Here is a 20,176-nt window from a genome sequence, read left to right on the forward strand (position 1 = left end):
AGTTTTCAGACTGGAGAGAGGTAAATAGTGGTGTCCCCCCGGGATCTGTACTGGGATCAGTCCTATTCAACATATTCATAAATGAGCTGGAAAAAGGGGTAAACAGTGAGGTGGCAAAATTTTCAGATGATACCAAACTACTCAAGACTGTTAAGTCCCAAGCAGACTGCAAAGAATTACATAAGGATCTCACAAAACTCGGTGACTGTGCAACCAAATGGCAGATGAAATTCAATACTGATAAATGCATAGTAATGCGCATTGGAAAACATAATCCCAACTATACATATACAATAAGGGGGTCTAAATTAGCTGTTACCACTCAAGAAAGAGATCTTGGAGCTACTGTAGATAGTTCTCTCAAAACATTCACTCAATGTGCAGCGGCAATCAAAAAAGCAAACAGAATGTTGGGAATCATTAAGAAAGGGATAGATAAGAAGACAGAAAATATCATATTGCCTCTATATAAATACATGGTATGCCCACATCCTGAATACTGTGTGCAAACGTGATTGCCCCATCTCAAAAAAAGATATATTGGAATTGGAAAAGGTTCAGAAAAGGACAACGAAAATGATTAGGGGTATGGAATGGCTGCCATATGAGGAGAGATTAAGAAGACTGGGACTTTTCAGCTTGGAAAAAAAACAACTAAGGGGGGATATGATGGAGGTTTATTAAATCATGACTGGTGGGGAGAAAGTAAATAAGTGTTATTTACTCCTTCTCATAACACAAGAACTAGGGGTCACCAAATGAAATTAATAAGCAGCAGGTTTAAAACAAGCAAAAGGAAGTTTTTTTCCCCCATATAATGTATAGTCAATCTGTGGAACTCTTTGCCAGACGATGTTGTGAAGGCCAAGACTATAACAGGAGTTAAAAAAAGAAAAAAACTAGATAAGTTAATGGAGGATAGGTCCATCAATGGCTATTAGCCAGGATGGGCAGAGATGGTGTCCCTAGCCTCTGTTGCCAGAAGCTGGGAATGGGCAACAAGGGATGGATCACTTGACTATTACCTGTTCTGTTCATTCACTCTGGGGCACCTGGCATTGGTCACTGTTGGAAGACAGGATACTGGGCTAGAGCAGCCTTTGGTCTGACCCAGTATGGCTGTTCTTATGTTCCTTACATGCTGTTCAGTACTCAGATACCAAGACACTAGGCGCCTTTGAGAAAAAGGCACAGATAAAACAAGACAATTGTAACAGATTTAAATCTGGATACTGCACATACAGATCAATTGTATCCCTACGACACTTAGGTTGGAAAACAGAAGCTGGGCTGACCTAATAAACTGAAGAACTCTGTACATCCTCGCTTCCTACTGAATCAATAAAACAGGAGATGCATGACAGGCACTAATCATGTCTATCAAAACAAAGTTCACTCCTTACAAATTGTCTCCATACAATATTTCAGGACTAAACAGTACATCTCATGTGCAATCAGTCACTAGCATGGCTATTCTATCCCATGTACCACCAACTCTCACTTAAATGTCACCACACTTGTGGTTCAGGGGGTTGCTACCAAACTGCAGCCAAATTAGATGCCTGTCAAATAACTTCATAGAAATGTCCCAGTAGCACCATGCATTTTGAACCCTGCAGTAATTGCTGCACGAGTCTCAATAATAAAGAGCCTAAAAAATAATTCATTGTTTTCTTTACCCTATTTTATTGCAATGCTGGGTGGCTCCCCTACTTAATCTGAGGCAATACTAGAATAATTATTTCAAAAAGTCATTAATACGAACAGTCAGACGCAGTTCAGCTGGTGTGCATTCCTCATAAGTGACTTTCTCAACAGGCCCTCCCAGTGGCAGGACCTAATCTTCCTTTTATGGGGAAAAAATGTTTTCACAGGAAAAGTTAAGTGTCCAAGGTCTGAGCATATTTCAGTGCTTTCAGCAGCCAACTGCTTCTCTAAAAACACATTCTTTCTGCACACACAAAACAGAATCTATTCCCTTCTCATTATGAAGCTGCTCCTCTCTTTCTCCAAATGCTGTTAGAATCATCACTCGCTTCCTCCACAGGCTCCGTTCCGACACAGGCAAGGGTGGATCATGCCCATCTTGCCATGTCACCTGTGGCAACAAAGAGGTGAGTCAGTTTTCCAAATCATTAGGAAAAGACTGATACCCAGAGAAAGACAATAGGTGGCTGAGAAAAATGGTGCACACACAATTTAAGTTTAAGTTTGCAGCATATATGACTCAGTGGAAGAGACCTGCAGGAATAGGAGCTCTCTCTTTCTAGAAATGGTAATAGTTTTAAAAGGACTGGGGCCAGAAACTGAATTACAATGAAAGCCCCTATCCCATGGACATTAGACGTGGAGTGTATGAAAAGTGCTGCTAGCCCTCATTTCAGTAGAAGGAAACAGGATTTCCCTCTGCTACTCCCCCAACAAGATCCCAGGGAAATGTTTCTAATAATAGGAAATGACTATATAAGGCCAGATCAGCACTAAAACTCTTTGCAATCTGAAAAGAACAAACAAAACAGAGGTGAGGAGAGAAGCAATTCTCAGAATGGGGTTCTTCACACTTCGCTATCCTCCAAAAGGGTAATATAGGATATTCTGGCAACTCCCCTCAACACAGCCAGGAGCGGGTGGCATAGGAGCAATACTCAACTTGTGGCTATTCTAGACGTCTCAAATTCAATCAGCACTCCTCTCCAGAGCAAGAAGCACTACTCCCAGAGCCCAAATATACACACAGCAGCACAGGGAAACTAGAATAAACTGACAAGAGCTGTTGTGATCCCTCCCTGCCCATCTACATAATCAGGAAAGAAAGAGAGCACACATGCAAAATGGAATCTCAAAGCCATGAAATAATCCTAAAATGATGGTTTTACACTGCATTGTGTGTTTGAATTGTGCTGTAATGTTTGCTTTATGCACACAGGTAGGACCTCTCCATGATTATTTTTCTCTCTGAGACTCCGAGGAGAGTCCTTGTTGGCTCTGAAAGGTACCAATGTCCTGTAGCACCTCCCAATGGGAGGAGCTGGCACTAGACTAGCTGAGAACTGTCCTCACTCAGCGCTTCCACATAATTTAATGATTTGTAGGCTCGTGCTAAGCAGCTTAACAGTTCAGCAATTACACAGCCATCATCTATACAAAGATGTATGTAGATGTCACAAAGACGTCAAAACCAAGTTGTTCTCTGAGGCTGTAATTGTGGCTGAAGCAATATACATCTCGCAGACTCTCTGAGATGCAAATCCCACAAGCCCAGCTAAAGAAATACTGTCCTTTGGTTCATGCAAATTAAAGGGAGTTTCTACAATAAATGCCACAGAGCACTGCTCTGCAGGATATGATCAAACAGGAATGTTCCACTATAGTTCCTGGCCATGGGTTTTATATTCCATACTTGCTCTTGTCTTGGGATAAGGCCACAGACTTTCCATTGTAGCCAAGGCCTGCTGGAATAACACAAGCTGATGTAGTACCTCAGATACCATGATAATAAGCAAAATATAAACACCAAGACAGGATAGGCACACTTCCCTGAGCTGAAGCAGTCAGCTGCACCTGAGCATAGTTAGGTTCAGAGCCTTTAAAGAGGATGGGCTACTCTAATAAGAGAGATAGGTTTGCTGACCAGAAGCCAGAATAGAGTTCTGCAGATAGAATCACTGCTTTATGTCATGTTTGTAGTTTACATATTGTTCAGCTGCCTGAAGAGAATGTGTCCAGGCTTTACTGGTCTATAGTCCTTTGGTTGATCAAGTCAGAAGCCGCAGAAAGGATTGTTTTTTGTTTCCATTTAACCTGGCCCACTGTTGGAATCTTCACCTACTGCTCAAACCTTAGCCCCATCACAATGCTACACATCTAGGAAAGGGTCTGCTCTCAAAAGTCTCTTATGCCTTTCCACTCATCTAGCATTTCCTTCCTGATGTTTCATATTCAGTGTATAATTGAGGACTCTATTAGTCCTTAAAGAGTTCTAAACTGCACTTGAGTGCTTTCCTTATTATACGTTTGTTTGTGGGAAGAGTTTCATCTCTTTGTTCTGAATGACACACTTGGTTATGAAACTTGAGCAAAACTCACTCCAACCAAATTTCTGAGGATAATACTCTGTACTTAATTTTCCCTAGCCAATCTAGATGCTGATTGAGCAATGCCCACTGTATGATTATTAAGAAACAGTTCAGAAAAGCAACCCACGCTGGCACTGTTTGTAGTCATTAGCATGTGAAAACTAATTTATTTCAGAAAAAAATAGTCTTGGGACATTGACAATGAACAGAGAGTGTAGATAAGCAGCTTCTTGTGTATCCAGTGACAGGCTGGTACAAAGTCCCAGCTCCAGTCCTAATCCCTAAAATTGTTGCCTTCCCTACTGATGCTTGGTACTGAGTCTCAAGAGACAGTTAATAAGTTGTTTGTTCAGTTCCAGAAAGTCTATTCCTGGAGAAATGATAGATCTGTGCTCTGCCTGTATCAAGAGAGATCATCAACATGAGAACAGCAGCTGGGAAAGCAGAGATTAACTTCAATTGCCCCAACCAAATGTCACAGAGGCAAGGCCCTGTGCATCCTGCAATTTCCTGGACACACAATTTGCTGTGGATGCTGTCCCTTGATGTGAAGTTGTGCAGCAGAATCTCAGCTGCTGCTTTTTTTTTTTTTTTTAATGTTTCTATCCCCTTCTGATTCCGCAGAAAACATGAACTGAGAGTAATTTATATACCATTGTCTGCCTAAGTCTGCAACCAGTCTGAAACACTAGATCTGAGTTGTGAGCTGCCTCATTCATTTCAGTGGGTTAAGCCTGAAATCTAGAAAGCTGTATTTAAAATGTCAGCACTATTAACTATTTTGTTGTGGATCACTGTGAGACAACCAGCTGCTGGGTTTATTCCAGAATATCAAACTGTCATCCTCACCTTTCCAAGTATCAAAAGACATAACTGGCCACTACCCAGCTGCTCAGCCTCCAGCTTCTCCCTGACAGCTTAATTAATCCAGTTGTGCGTTAAACAGGGGAAATAAACCATCGTTGAATACAATTACTGTTGAAAATAATCAGACAACATTTTACATCAATGAGTATTTTCAATCATGAGTCATAGCTGTGTGTCTCTATGTAGGAGTATGGGAGGTGGGAATCATGAGTATTTCATGACAAATACGATAAATTAATGCTGCCATGGAATTCAGGGCTGTTGCAGTAGAATTTGTTCCACTTGTGCCATGAGTACATGGGGCTCTGGCTGTAAGTGGGAACATGCAGAGGCAATTCTCACAACCCCCCCTCCCTCCCCGTTGTTTCTGGAATAATATAGCTCCAGCTTTCCAGTACAATAGTGCAGTGTATCAGATACTTAGTCACTTGTGGGGAAAAAAAAAACCTGGTGAAAATATAAAAATCATACTAAACACTCTGCTTCATGCTGGACAGAGGACACGGTGCAGAGAGATCAGGAGTTCCGAAGACAATGTAGTAATTACAATGTAGTCATTACATAGGAAAATGTCTTCTTCTAGATGTCATATTAAACCCATAAATAAGCACTCCAGAATAGAGACAGTTTTACTATATGCTTGTAGTACCGTGGGGTGGGGGGGGACACACTATAGTCCAGGGGCCACATCTGGCCCTTCAGATGTTTTAAGCTGGCCCTTGAGCTCCAGCCAGGGAGTGGGGTCCGGGGCTTGCTCGGGTTGGGAACCGTGGCCAACTGGAGCTGCAGGGGCGGCGCCTGCGGACGGAGCAGCGCGCAGAGCCACCTGGCCGAGCCTCTGCGTAGGAGCCAGTGTGGGGAACATACCATTGCTTCCGGAAGCTGCTTGAGGTAAGCGCTGCCCAAAGACTGCACCCCTGCCCCCTCCCATACACTGACCCCCTGCCCCAGCCCTGATCCCCCTCAGTCCCAGCCCAGAGCACCCTCCTGCACCCCCAACCCCAGCCCCACCCCAGAGCCAGCACCCCCAGCCAGAGCCCTCACACACACCTCTGTACCCTAACCCCTTGCCCCAGCCCGGAGCCACCTCCTGCACCCTGAACTCCTCGTTTATGGCTCCACCCCAGAGCCCTCACACCCGCCCGCACTCCAACCCCCTATTCTGTGAGCATTCATGGCTCTCCATATAATTTCCATACCCAGATGTGGCCCTCAGGCCAAAAAGTTTGCCCATCCCTGTTGTAGTAGCACAATGGGGCTGCAATCCTGAGCACACTGCTGAACTCTACTGTAATATAAATAATAATTACATACAAAACCTATGTTTAGATTGCAAATTAAAGCACTTGAAAGTTAAAAAATGCCAGATTAATAGTTGCCTGTACACTTAATTCTGCCCCATCATGTGCACTGAGTAAGGGACAGGTCCTGAGGGGAAAAAAATAGTATGTGATCACAAAGACTATGCGAATGAATACACACGAGGGGAGAGAGAAAACTCCCCTTAACCCAAATGCTCTGCTCCAGTAGCTCCAGGTGTTCCCAGTACAGTGTCCACAACTGCTGCTACAGGGACACAAGCCTGGCCTTAGGAGGTATATGGATGGAGTTACTTTGTCAGGATGCAAACATTTTCCCCAAGGCTTAAAAATGAGAGAGAGGAAAATTGTTATTTTCAATAGTTTATATCTCAGCAAAAGCTAAATGGAATTTCCTGGGTCAAAGAAAAGCCACTTCCCTAACCTGAGAGTATCCCCACTGCCAAATATCAATGATCTGCTGTGTAGAATGGAGGCGCTAGAAATTCTCAAAGAAAATGTCACAAGAATCCTCTATATGGGAAAGTGTTACGCAACCTAGGGGTGCTACCCGCTCCCCTATAAATCAACTGAGAGTGCAAGATGATGATAGCCAAAGTGTGAGACACTTTGAGCCTCATCCTGCCTCACTGAAGTCAATGTTCTGTTCATTCCCTCTGAAGCATCTGGCACTGGCCACTGTTAGAAGACAGAATACTGGGCTAGATGGACCCAATATGGCTGTTCTCATGTTCCTAATTGGAGTTTTGCCATTGACTTCAATTAGGCAAGATTAAGCATTGGACTCAGCTCATCCCTTTGACCTACTTGGGGAGAAAAGGAAAGAATCAGAAGTTTGAGGGTTTGGTTCAGCTGGATCAAATTTCCTGTATGGCTAGAGGTAAAAACAAAAATGAATAGATTAAATTAAATTAAAAAAATAGAAAATAGAAAGCTCTACTGGTTTATGTTACCTGGATCATTGAAGTTCATCACTGTGAATTGTGAGAATGCCACTGCTAATTAAAACAAATGGTAAAGAGAAGCTTCTTCAATTATGGGGGTGCCACTTGGAGTTACACATGCTGCATGATAAATGAGTCGCACAGGTGAAACACGACAGCTGCTCTTCATAGTGCCAGTCTCCCCTTCAGAATTCTCAGTTATAGCACTGGCAGCATATACTCTCACTTCACTGCTTCCAGACTGCACTTTTCCCCCAAATATTAGCAGGGGGAAAGGGAAGTATATTTTTTCTTGTACACAATGTCATGAGGGAAGGCTGAGGGAACTGGGCTTATTTAGTCTGCAGAAGAGCATGCGGGGGGATTTGATAGCAGCCTTCAACTACCTGAAGGGGGGTTCCAAAGAGGATGGAGCTCAGCTGTTCTCAGTGGTGGCAGATGACAGGACAAGGAGCAACAGTCTCAAGTTGCAGTGGGGGAGGTCTAGGTCGGCTATTAGGAAACACTATTTCACTAGGAGGGTGGTGAAGCACTGGAATGGGTTACCTAGGGAGGTGGTGGTGGAATCTCCATCCTTTGAGGTTTTTAAGGCCCAGCTTGACAAAGTCCTGGCTGGGATGATTTAGTTGGTCCTGGTTTGAGCAGGGGATTGGACTAGACGACCTCTTGAGATCTCTTCCAACCCTAATCTTCTATGATTCTATGGTAGCACAGTCTAGTGGTCAGAACAGAGGACTAAGTTAGGACTACTGGGTTCTACTCCCTACTCTGCTACTGACTTGCTGTGACATCTTGGGTTAAATCACTTAACCTCTGTGCATCTATCCCTCTCTTAAAATGGGGATAATATTGCTTACCTACTACAGGGCTATTGTGAGACTTACATATTTGTAAAGTACTTTGTATATACTTGATACTGGTAGGTTTTCCTATGGTTCTACAGAAGAGTAAATGTATTCATGTAGACATCCTCTGCCATCCTAACATAGTACTGGCAAGGCATTGTTGAGAGGAAGCTCAATACAAGAGATACTGCTTCGGGGGGAGAAAGTTCACAGGTACACTCAGTTTCTGCTTGTTATAGTTTTTTATGTCTGGCTGAACGATTTATATTTTTTCATTAAATTTATGATGGCATCAAACAGGCTAATGTGTTAAAATGCAACAACTGTGTTACACACGTGAAAATATACCTCATCTATTTAATATCAAATATTTATAGTACAGTACGAGTCAGAGGCCTCAAATAGGATCAGGACCCCACTGTGCCGGGTGCTATCCAGACACTTATGGAAACATGTTCCCTTCCTCAAATAGCTTACAATCCAAGGGGAAAAAAAAGCTACTGCGAAGGATGGGATGGGAAGAATAAAGTTACCATTAAACATACACAGTTTTTAGATAAATAAACAACATTGTGCAATTCCTCTTCCAATAACTATAAACAAAATACCAGTTGTTCGCCATTACCCCTCGGAGCATCATTAATTGGCAGAAATGGGACTGGAGAAGAAGCTAAAAGACTGAGTACTGTGCATAATGGGCTGCCTAAAAGAAGGTGCAGAGACATTTGTATGACAAGCTAACATGATGAAGCTTGTATCATTTGCAGAGCAGGGGAGACAGGAGAGGTGATGCGATAAGAGACAAGAGTGAACACGCAGGGAGGGGCAGAGATGTGAAAGGCCTTGAAGGGAAGGAAAAGAAGCTTGTACTTGATGTCTTGAAATGGACAGTGGAAGGATTCAAAGGGTGGGTGGCGAGGGAAGAGTTCAGAGTTCCCGTGTGACAGGCAAGAAAGAGGATCTCAGCAGCTGCGCTTTATATGGATGGGAGAGAAACAATGTGGGTGTCAGGGAGTTAATCAAGGGGGGAGATGAGGAGGCCTAGACCCAAAAAAAAGAAAGAAAAGAAAAAGAAAAAGAAACACAGATTGTAAGCTTTTTGTGAAGGAAGCAGCAGCAAGATTTGGGCACCACCTGGATGCTGGGGCAAGAGAGTCAGAAGTGACCCTCCCCCCCAACTTGGGGCCTGACTGACAGGAAGAGTAGCAGAAGCACTTATATAGATATGGTGGCAGTGGCTACTGACATTTTTACTACCCTGTATTATCTAGACAGTTCTGAAAGGATTACACAAAATGGTGGCTAACATACCAGTGGCTGCTGGCGCCTTATCTGCACTAGAACTCCTACCAGTAGAACAGCATGGGTGGGAAATTTTAGGGTAAAGGTCTAGCACAGATGTAGCCTTTAGGTTACAGATGGAGCCAACAGCCCCCATTTCCAGCTTGTCACAGCAAGCCTTTCTTGAAGTCAGCAGCATGGAATGAAGGGAATCTGGCATCAGCACATGTGTGTGCGCATGGTTCATGCACTCAGGGGTGGAGGGCTGACTTTAATCATACTTTCCACAATGGGGGAGGAGTGGCAAAGCACAGTAAGCTGATGGGCGTTTTCTGTGTGTTCAGAAATTCCTCCTGTTTGACTTTATCCCAGCCATCTCTGGTTCCCCTCCAACAATATATATTGGAGGGGGAAGGGAAGAAAGAGCACACATGGATGAAAAATCAGACGGGGGAGTCCTCCACATTCCCAGGATTCCTTTTATATGTAATAGGCAATTCAAGGAGAGCACAGTTGTCTGATGGTCTTACAAATTCCTCATTCTGGGGAATTATTGGGATAGAAAATGGCTCACAAGATCAGCCACGTACAAACTTAATCCCTTCTGTACAGTTTAAACCAGAAAACCTATTGACTACTGTATTGGCAGTAACCTTTGAAAGCAGATAAAAAAAACAGACTCAGTGCCTTCTACATAGGTGTGGGGGCTGCAGAGTCAAACACTTCAGCAAATTTAGCTTGGGCTCTGTGTAGAAGTAGTCACTTGGAGGCTTTATTTTATGCGATGGAATAAACAAAACCTAAATCTCGCAAATCTTAAACAATACAGTCAAAGTCTAGAAAACAGCTAATCAGCACTTGCTTTCCAAACAGATGGCCAAGCTCAGTGATCATTTGTGTCCACCTATGCGACCCCAGGCTCTCTAGTTGTCTTACCCCTACTACTAGGGTTGCCAACTGTCTAATCCAGGGGTGGCCAACCTGAGCCTCCGCACTTTGAGCATGACTTAATGTTTAAATTCAAGGTGAGACAGATTATAAAGGTGACCTTCCATTACAGATTTCTAAACGTTTTCAGTTGCCCTATTATTCTGAATCTTCTATCTCACAGGGGTTGAATTCACTGGGCAACATTTGTATAGTGCATTGAAAAGTATCTGTTGTATACATGCTGATTATTATTATTGACCTTGATAAACACAGTGGGTGCAAGGGTGAACCACACGTGGTCTCTAAAGAGAAAATATTCTGCTAACACAGAATGACAAAGAAACAAACAGTTAAGCAGAAAAAACAATAAACCACTCCCTGTTAACCTTCCCTCCTTGTAGAGAACAAAATAAAAGAGTGGTCTGCATTGCCATCCAAGTTCTAAGAGACAGACATAACTTCTGGCAGACGGATCTGTAGGCATTTCTTCCCCTCCCAGTACACAGAAGCAGCAATTCTGAACTGTTTGCAAGGTCCTTGGAACAGAAGACAACCTGCTATTGAAGACTGGAGATAGCAGACAGAACAAGGTTTTTCTGTCTCTAATTTAAAGGATTCTATGGAAATTCTCAAATAACCTTTACTATCTCGGACTGTACAATAATCTTTTATTTTTTAAAACTGCATTGTTGGTCACAGCAACAATTGCTACAACTAGAAAACTTCAGCTGCAGAAACATAGCTTGTAATGTCCCACTGTTTAGTGTTTTAAATATATATCAGTTACTGTTTTAAACAGAAAGTTGATTAAAGAATGGTGCTCTGTAATTTGTGAAATTGCACATTTTAGTTATGAAAATTAACAAACACATCTGGCTGTTGAAAGTTATTTCCCTGAGTAAACACTGACTCAGTGCAGAACGTACAATATAAGATTTATTAGTAACTATTAGCAAGTTTAAAAAAAAACCCAACTCACTGCACTACACAGAGAAATATTTCAAAATGGAAGAGAATTTTCCCCTATTTCTGTGGTTTGCAGCTATTCTGTTTCAATGGAATTTAACTTCTTAGGAGATTAAACAGACCAGGGTCTCACTATTAGATGCTATAGGAAACTGATTTATCTGAATTTTTAAACTTTGAAGGACAATGACTAGTATAGGTCAAACATCTGAATTTTCATACTTTTCTGTCCTCTACTCCTGTCAGGCACTCTGGTGTTGAAATGTGTCAGTGCATACACTTCCTTCTTTGACAGAAACGTCCCGTTTAAGTTAAAGAGAAAGTGGTCATGAAAACTCCAAAGACAACTGTTAAATTCTTAGGCCTGGTCTACACTTGGGGGGGGCGGGGGAGAGAAAGAGAGAATTGATCTAAGTTACTTAACTTCAGCTATGTGAATAACGTAGTTAAAGTCAACATACTTAAATCTACTCACTACAGTGTCTTCACTGCAGTGAGTCGACTGCTGACGCTCCCCTGTCGACTCCGCCTGCGCCTCTCACCCTGGTGGAGTACCGGAGTCACAGATCGCTCGGGGGTCGATTTATCGGGTCTAGACTAGACCCGATAAATCGACCGCCGCCGCATTGATTGCTGCCCGCCGATCCAGCGGGTAGTACAGACATACCCTTTATTTCTTTAATGGAAATAAAGAATACAATTGAATTTTAAAGTCAGGTAAAGCCTTGGGACACTTGCTGCTTTCAAACTCTGTTATGTTTGTTTAGATAACTTCGTTCTTTTTACCTAAATGGCCAAATACACTTAGGGGCAGATCTTCAGCTGGTGCAAAGTGTGATAGCTCCATAAAAGTCACAGCAACTCAATATTTGTGGGAAAAAAGGCCTTCCTGAACTCTAAACATCTCTCCAAAGGCTGTTCAGCTGTTACAAACACACATTATCATAAAACAACAGATCTATACCCAATGTTGCCCTTAATGAGGGTCAAACCTTGGGCTACATGCAAGAATACTGTTGCTAAATGAAGACACTCAAATACCTTTCCTAAACTGGTGACAGAAAGGTTTCATCCACACTATGGCTGAAATAATCATTTTATAACCAGTGAGAGGTCTGGTCTCTTTAAACACCTACAATTTACAATATTTAGCATGCATCCAAACAGCAGGTTGTCTGCCATCATAATTGCCAAATAAATTGCCACAAGCACTCCTTTTCTTTTTGCGAATACAGACTAACACGGCTGCTACTCTGAAACCCAACATAATTGTGTTTGTGTGTTCACTCCTAGCATTCTGTCTTCCTAGGAAAATCTTTTGCAGTGCCTCCGCACCAGCTGCCCATGCCAAAAACCAGCTGCCCATGCGCCAACTCTGTGAGTGCTCTGGGGCTGGAGCATCCACAGGGAAAAATAAGCAGGTGCTCCACACCCACCAGCAGCCAAGCTCCCCCGCCTCCACATTTGGCGGCACTTAGGACTTTCCAGGAGGGAGGGGGAGAGCTCAGGGGAGGAGGTGGAGAAGAGGCAGGGACTTGGGGAAGGGGTGGAATGGGGGTGGGATGAGGGCAGTGCCGGGGCAGGGACAGGGGCATTGGGGGATCGAGCACCTATGCCAAAAATATTCAGGTTTTTTTCCAGACAACTTCCACTTTCTGCCTAAGATTAGAGGATTTCTTAGGCAAAACCCCTAATCCTTTGCCACAGAAGTCACAGTGTCTATCTGGTATCCTGGAGGTTTTCCAGTCATCGCAAGCTGCTGCTTTTTCCACTTCCTTGATTTTAGTGCCTAGAAGCCAAGCAGGGCAGAAAGCAGCACCCCAGCTGCATCCCAAGGTGCCACCTGACAAGAAGGCAGAGGCAAGTACTACAGTTTGTGTTCATACATTGCTGAATTGAACTACAGGGAGGGCAGAAAATGAGCCAGACTGAGCTCTGTCTGCTGATGGGCCAGTGTTCTGAAATCCAAACTGAGAGTGATCAGTTGGGACACTTGTCAATTGCCAAGTGCACTTTATGAATGGGTGTGTGAAATGAGCAACTGTCTCACAGAAGAAAAGCTACCTACGACAAAAAGAAAAGGAGTACTCGTGGCACCTTAGAGACTAACCAATGTATTTGAGCATAAGCTTTCGTGAGCTACAGCTCACTTCATTGGATGCATACTATGGAAAGTTTAGAAAATATTATATACACACAAAGCATGAAAAAAATACCTCCTCCCACCACACTCTCCTGCTGGTAATAGCTTATCTAAAGTGATCACTCTCCTTACAATGTGTATGATAATCAAGTTGGGCCATTTCCAGCACAAATCCAGGTTTTCTCACACACACCCCCCCACACACACACAAACTCACTCTCCTGCTGGTAATAGCTTATCCAAAGTGATCACTCTCCTTACAATGTGTATGATAATCAAGTTGGGCCATTTCCAGCACAAATCCAGGGTTTAACAAGAACATCGGGAGTGGGGGGGGGGGGGCGAGTAGGAAAAAACAAGGGGAAATAGGCTACCTTGCATAATGACTAAGTCACTCCCAGTCTCTATTCAAGCCTAAGTTAATTGTATCCAATTTGCAAATGAATTCCAATTCAGCAGTTTCTCCCTGGAGTCTGGATTTGAAGTTTTTTTGTTGTAAAATAGCGACTTTCACGTCTGTAATCGCGTGACCAGAGAGATTGAAGTGTTCTCCGACTGGTTTTTGAATGTTATAATTCTTGACATCTGATTTGTGTCCATTTATTCTTTTGCATAGAGACTGTCCAGTTTGACCAATGTACATGGCAGAGGGGCATTGCTGGCACATGATGGCATATATCACATTGGTGGATGTGCAGGTGAACGAGCCTCTGATAGCGTGGCTGATGTTATTAGGCCCTGTGATGGTGTCCCCTGAATAGATATGTGGGCACAGTTGGCAACGGGCTTTGTTGCAAGGATAGGTTCCTGGGTTAGTGGTTCTGTTGTGTGGTATGTGGTTGCTAGTGAGTATTTGCTTCAGGTTGGGGGGCTGTCTGTAGGCAAGGACTGACCTCTCTCCCAAGATTTGTGAGAGTGTTGGGTCATCCTTCAGGATAGGTTGTAGATCCTTAATAATGCGTTGGGAGGGGGGGGTTAGTTGGGGGCTGAAGGTGACGGCTAGTGGCGTTCTGTTATTTTCTTTGTTAGGCCTGTCCTATAGTAAGTGACTTCTGTGTACTCTTCTGGCTCTATCAATCTGTTTCTTCACTTCCGCAGGTGGGTATTGTTGTAAGAATGCTTGATAGAGATCTTGTAGGTGTCTGTCTCTGCCTGAGGGGTTGGAGCAAATGCGGTTGTATCGCAGAGCTTGGCTGTAGACGATGGATCGTGTGGTGTGGTCAGGGTGAAAGCTGGAGGCATGTAGGTAGGAATAGCGGTCAGTAGGTTTCTGGTATAGGGTGGTGTTTATGTGACCATTGCTTATTAGCACTGTAGTGTCCAGGAAGTGGATCTCTTGTGTGGACTGGACCAGGCTGAGGTTGATGGTGGGATGGAAATTGTTGAAATCATGGTGGAATTCCTCAAGGGCTTCTTTTCCATGGGTCCAGATGATGAAGATGTCATCAATATAGCGCAAGTAGAGGAGGGGAGTTAGGGGATGAGAGCTGAGGAAGCGTTGTTCTAAATCAGCCATAAAAATGTTGGCATACTGTGGGGACATGCGGGTACCCATAGCAGTGCCGCTGATCTGAAGGTATACATTGTCCCCAAATGTAAAATAGTTATGGGTAAGGACAAAGTCACAAAGTTCAGCCACCAGGTTAGCCGTGACATTATCGGGGATAGTGTTCTTGATGGCTTGTAGTCCATCTTTGTGTGGAATGTTGGTGTAGAGGGCTTCTACATCCATAGTGGCCAGGATGGTGCTATCAGGAAGATCACCAATGGACTGTAGTTTCCTCAGGAAGTCAGTGGTGTCTCAAAGGTAGCTGGGAGTGTAGGGCCTGAGGAGGGAGTCTACATAGCCAGACAATCATGCTGTCAGAGTGCCAATGCCTGAGATCATGGGGCGCCCAGGATTTCCAGGTTTATGGATCTTGGGTAGTAGACAGAATATCCCAGGTCGGGGTTCCAGGGGTGTGTCTGTGCGGATTTGATCTTGTGCTTTTTCAGGGAGTTTCTTGAGCAAATGCTGTAGTTGCTTTTGGTAGCTCTCAGTGGGATCAGAGGGTCCAGCGAGAAACTGCTGAATTGGAATTCATTTGCAAATTGGATACAATTAACTTAGGCTTGAATAGAGACTGGGAGTGGCTTAGTCATTATGCAAGGTAGCCTATTTCCCCTTGTTTTTTCCTACCCCCCCCCCCAAAGACATTCTTGTTAAACCCTGGATTTGTGCTGGAAATGGCCCACCTTGATTATCATACACATTGTAAGGAGAGTGATCACTTTAGATAAGCTATTACCAGCAGGAGAGTGGGGTGGGAGGAGGTATTTTTTTCATGCTTTGTGTGTATATAATAAGATCTTCTAAACTTTCCACAGTATGCATCCGATGAAGTGAGCTGTAGCTCACGAAAGCTTATGCTCAAATACATTGGTTAGTCTCTAAGGTGCCACAAGTACTCCTTTTCTTTTTGCGAATACAGACTAACATGGCTGTTACTCTGAAACCTACCTATGACAGCCTTCCTTGGCGAAAGTGTTCCCTATCACTCTAGAGACCAGCACTCTCTGGCAGTCTTCCCCATACCAAAATCATCTGCCAGAGAGTGCTGGTCTCTAGAGCGATAGGGAACACTTTCGCCAAGGAAGGCTGTCATAGGTAGGTTTCAGAGTAACAGCCATGTTAGTCTGTATTCGCAAAAAGAAAAGGAGTACTTGTGGCACCTTAGAGACTAACCAATGTATTTGAGCATAAGCTTTCGTGAGCTACAGCTCACTTCATCGGATGCATACTGTGGAAAGTGTAGAAGATCTTTTTATATACACACAAAGCATGAAAAAATACCTCCTCCCACCCCACTCTCCTGCTGGTAATAGCTTATCTAAAGTGATCACTCTCCTTACAATGTGTATGATAATCAAGTTGGGCCATGGCCAACCAGGGATAGTCAATTATTTTTGAAAAGGTTCAAATTTCTTGGTCAAGTATACTCAAGGTCCAGACTCCAGAAAAAATAATAAAAATAAATAATAGAAAAGGAGTACTTGTGGCACCTCAGAAACTAACCAATTTATTTGAGCATAAGCTTGGAGTGAGCTGTAGCTCACGAAAGCTTATGCTCAAATAAATTGGTTAGTCTCTAAGGTGCCACAAGTACTCCTTTTCTTTCTCTATTGCAGTTTACACAGTCCAATAGTCTTCCCCATACCAAAATCATCTATTGGACTGTGTAAACTGCAATAGAGAAAGAAAAGGAGTACTTGTGGCACCTTAGAGACTAACCAATTTATTTGAGCATAAGCTTTCGTGAGCTACAGCTCACTCCAAGCTTATGCTCAAATAAATTGGTTAGTCTCTAAGGTGCCACAAGTACTCCTTTTCTTTCTCTATTGCAGTTTACACAGTCCAATAGTCTTCCCCATACCAAAATCATCTATTGGACTGTGTAAACTGCAATAGAGAAAGAAAAGGAGTACTTGTGGCACCTTAGAGACTAACCAATTTATTTGAGCATGAGCTTTCGTGAGCTACAGCTCACTTCATCGGATGCATACCGTGGAAACTGCAGCAGACTTTATATATACACAGAGAATATGAAACAATACCTCCTCCCACCCCACTGTCCTGCTGGTAATAGCTTATCTAAAGTGATCATCAGGTTGGGCCATTTCCAGCACAAATCCAGGTTTTCTTTTACTGAAAAGTACTCCTTTTCTTTTTGCGAATACAGACTAACACAGCTGTTACTCTGAAACCTGTCAATAGAGAAAGAGTTACTGACCTGAGTGACCAAGGTAACTAATGCCCCTGAAACAATGGACGGCAGCCTTGGAAGAATAGAGAGGCTTTTTTTTGCCACCTGGTCATGATATACGTGACACAATTACAACAAAGACTGCTGGAGTTCTGTCCACCAGTAGCTTCTCTCATAACACAAACTTTGTCAGTGTTTTCATATTAACACCTAACTTTGCTGTCTCAGCATGTCTGTGTCTACATTCTGGAAAATCTGGGCAGCTATCCCACACTGCCTCAACAAAGGAAAGAGTGCCCAGAGGACATAGCCAATGCATTCCGGAACGTCCTACAGCAGACAGAGCCAGGAGGAGCAATCAATCCCGTTACTGAGGCACAATGAGGGTGATCCCAACACTCCATAACATAAGAGTGTTATGCTTTGTTACCCAAAGACAACTACATACGAACCTAGACCACTGGAAAGGGTGAGACAAGGTTAGCTGCCATGGTTACTATCACTATGTTTGTGATTGCACACAAATCATGTTTAGAGCCTACCATGTCACTAACCGGTTACAAAAAGTTAAAAACCATAGCGTGGACAGGGCTTAAAGAAAAGACAACTAACCAGACAGGGGACAAAGCAAGAAACCTAGAGAAAGACACTTTGCTTGACTTCAGTCTACATGTCCTGGTTTGTTATAGAATGCAGACACATTACATTGTGAAGAACGTCCAGTCCCAAATTACTGTACACAAATAGTAATTCTGCGTAATCTCAAACACAGGTTTCCAAACATGAGATTAACATAATTTTAGTAAGGCACAAAGGTGGGTGAGGTACTATCTTTAACATATACCAACTTCTGTTGGTAAGCGAGAAGTTTACAGAGAGCTGTTCTTTAGGTGATTTGAGTGAGTGAAGCCATGTTATACACTGGTTTCACTGCAACTACATTTCAGCTGTATATAAATATGGTTTTAAACTGTGATTGTCTGCCACATAAAGACAGGATCTCAGAATGCCAATCTCAGCGCTCACACCAGTATGGAAAGTTTCCTCAAGGTAGTAAGTTTTGCTGTCACCTACTGAGAGAGAGATTAAAGCAAGTGCCTCTACCTCTTTCTCTTCAGTGACATACTGGAATTTCTATCCCAAACATCAGCCTAACCTAAAGGAGACACTGGCTGTTTTGGAAAGTGCCAATCATCTTCTCATTCTTCCAAATGGGGAGGCAAGGTGCACTAGATTTTCAAAATTTTCCATGCTGTGACCCATTACAACAGGAAAAAAAAAAAAATTCAGACCCTCCCGTCTAGCCATAAAAGAGCAGGGATATAGCTGGACCAGTTCACAACTCCCAGGCTGAGAAACCATGAATGGACTGGAAATCAAGACTTGGGTTCTATCCCTGGCTCTGTTATGGACCTACTGGGTGACGCAGCCTTCACCTCTGTTTCCCATCTCCACTAGCGCTTACGCTGGCGTAATTCATGTCACTTGGGCGGTGAAATATTCACACCACTGAGTGACGTAAGTTTTGCAGACATAAGTGGTAGTGCAGACATCGCCCGTGCAGAGTAAGGCTATCACAAAAACATAGGGCTGTACCCAAGTATCTAACAGTGAGGGAGGGAAAAAAATAGCCAAGCACTAGATGTGAGAACAATCCACTCTCTCCAGATTGCTCTGATGCTATGCTTACCTCTAGACACACTGATTGCCCCAGCAATCAGAGAACTTTACTGAGTCAGTCCAAAGACACTAAAAACTAAAAGCATTTGTCATCTATCTGTAGCGACGGAGGGAGTTGCCCACCCCCAACCAAAGCCTTATTAACTACAATATCACAACGTTGTCCATACCAGTTCCCAGACTCATTTTCTTTTTGCAAACTCATAAAAATACAAAAAGAAAAGGAGTACTTGTGGCACCTTAGAGACTAACCAATTTATTTGAGCATAAGCTTTCGTGAGCTACAGCTCACTTCGTCGGATGCATACTGTGGAAAGTGTAGAAGATCTTTTTATATACACACAAAGCATGAAAAAATACCTCCTCCCACCCCACTCTCCTGCTGGTAATAGCTTATCTAAAGTGATCACTCTCCTTACAATGTGTATGATAATCAAGTTGGGCCATGGCCAACCAGGGATAGTCAATTATTTTTTGAAAAGGTTCAAATTTCTTGGTCAAGTATACTCAAGGTCCAGACTCCAGAAAAAATAATAAAAATAAATAATAGAAAAGGAGTACTTGTGGCACCTCAGAAACTAACCAATTTATTTGAGCATAAGCTTGGAGTGAGCTGTAGCTCACGAAAGCTTATGCTCAAATAAATTGGTTAGTTTCTAAGGTGCCACAAGTACTCCTTTTCTTTTTGCGAATACAGACTAACACGGCTGTTACTCTGAAACTTATAATAAATAATAATTATTATAAGTAAATAAAAAGATGTTGGGGTCCATTCAAAGGCATCAAGTAGTCTGGATTTAGCCCATGGTCCGCCTATTGACTACCCCTGCCCTATACGACACAGATTTCACGGGGGAGATCAGTGTTTCTCAGACTGGGGGTCCTGACCCAAAAGAGGGTTGCAGGGGGTCACAGGGTTATTTTAGTAGGGTTGCAGTATTGCCACCCTTACTTCTGCATTGCCTTCAGAGCTCAGCGGCCAGAGAGTGGTGGCTGTTAGCCAGGCGCCCCGTTCTGAAGGCAGCGCCCTGCCAGCAGCAGCACAGAAGTAAGGGTGCAATACTGTACCATGCCATCCTTCTGCGCTGCTGCTGGTGGCGGCTTTGCCTTCCGAGCTGGGCTCCCAGACAGCAGCAGCTGCTCTCCAGCTACCCAGCTCTGAAGGCAGCACTGCAGAAGTATGGGTAGCAGTACTGCAACCCCCCCTCCACCCCCACCAACACTTTTATGGGTCAGGGCCCCCACAATTACAACACAGTGAAATTTCAGATTTAAATAGCTGAAATCATTAAATTTATGATTTTTAAAATCCTATGACCATGTAATTGACCAAACTGGACCTGAATTTGGTAGAGTCCTAATTATGACTGTGAAGTGGGCAG

At 43.3% G+C, this 20,176-nt stretch overlaps 1 protein-coding gene across 3 annotated transcripts in view; it reads right to left on the minus strand.

Moving 5' to 3' along the window:
* Positions 1-20,176, minus strand: part of MYO1C (myosin IC) — a 122,128-nt gene that overhangs the window by 86,468 nt on the left and 15,484 nt on the right. The window lies entirely within an intron of this gene.

This window comes from Lepidochelys olivacea (assembly GCF_965140295.1).
Source record: "Lepidochelys olivacea isolate rLepOli2 genome assembly, chromosome: 17".
NCBI lineage: Eukaryota > Metazoa > Chordata > Testudines > Cheloniidae > Lepidochelys > Lepidochelys olivacea.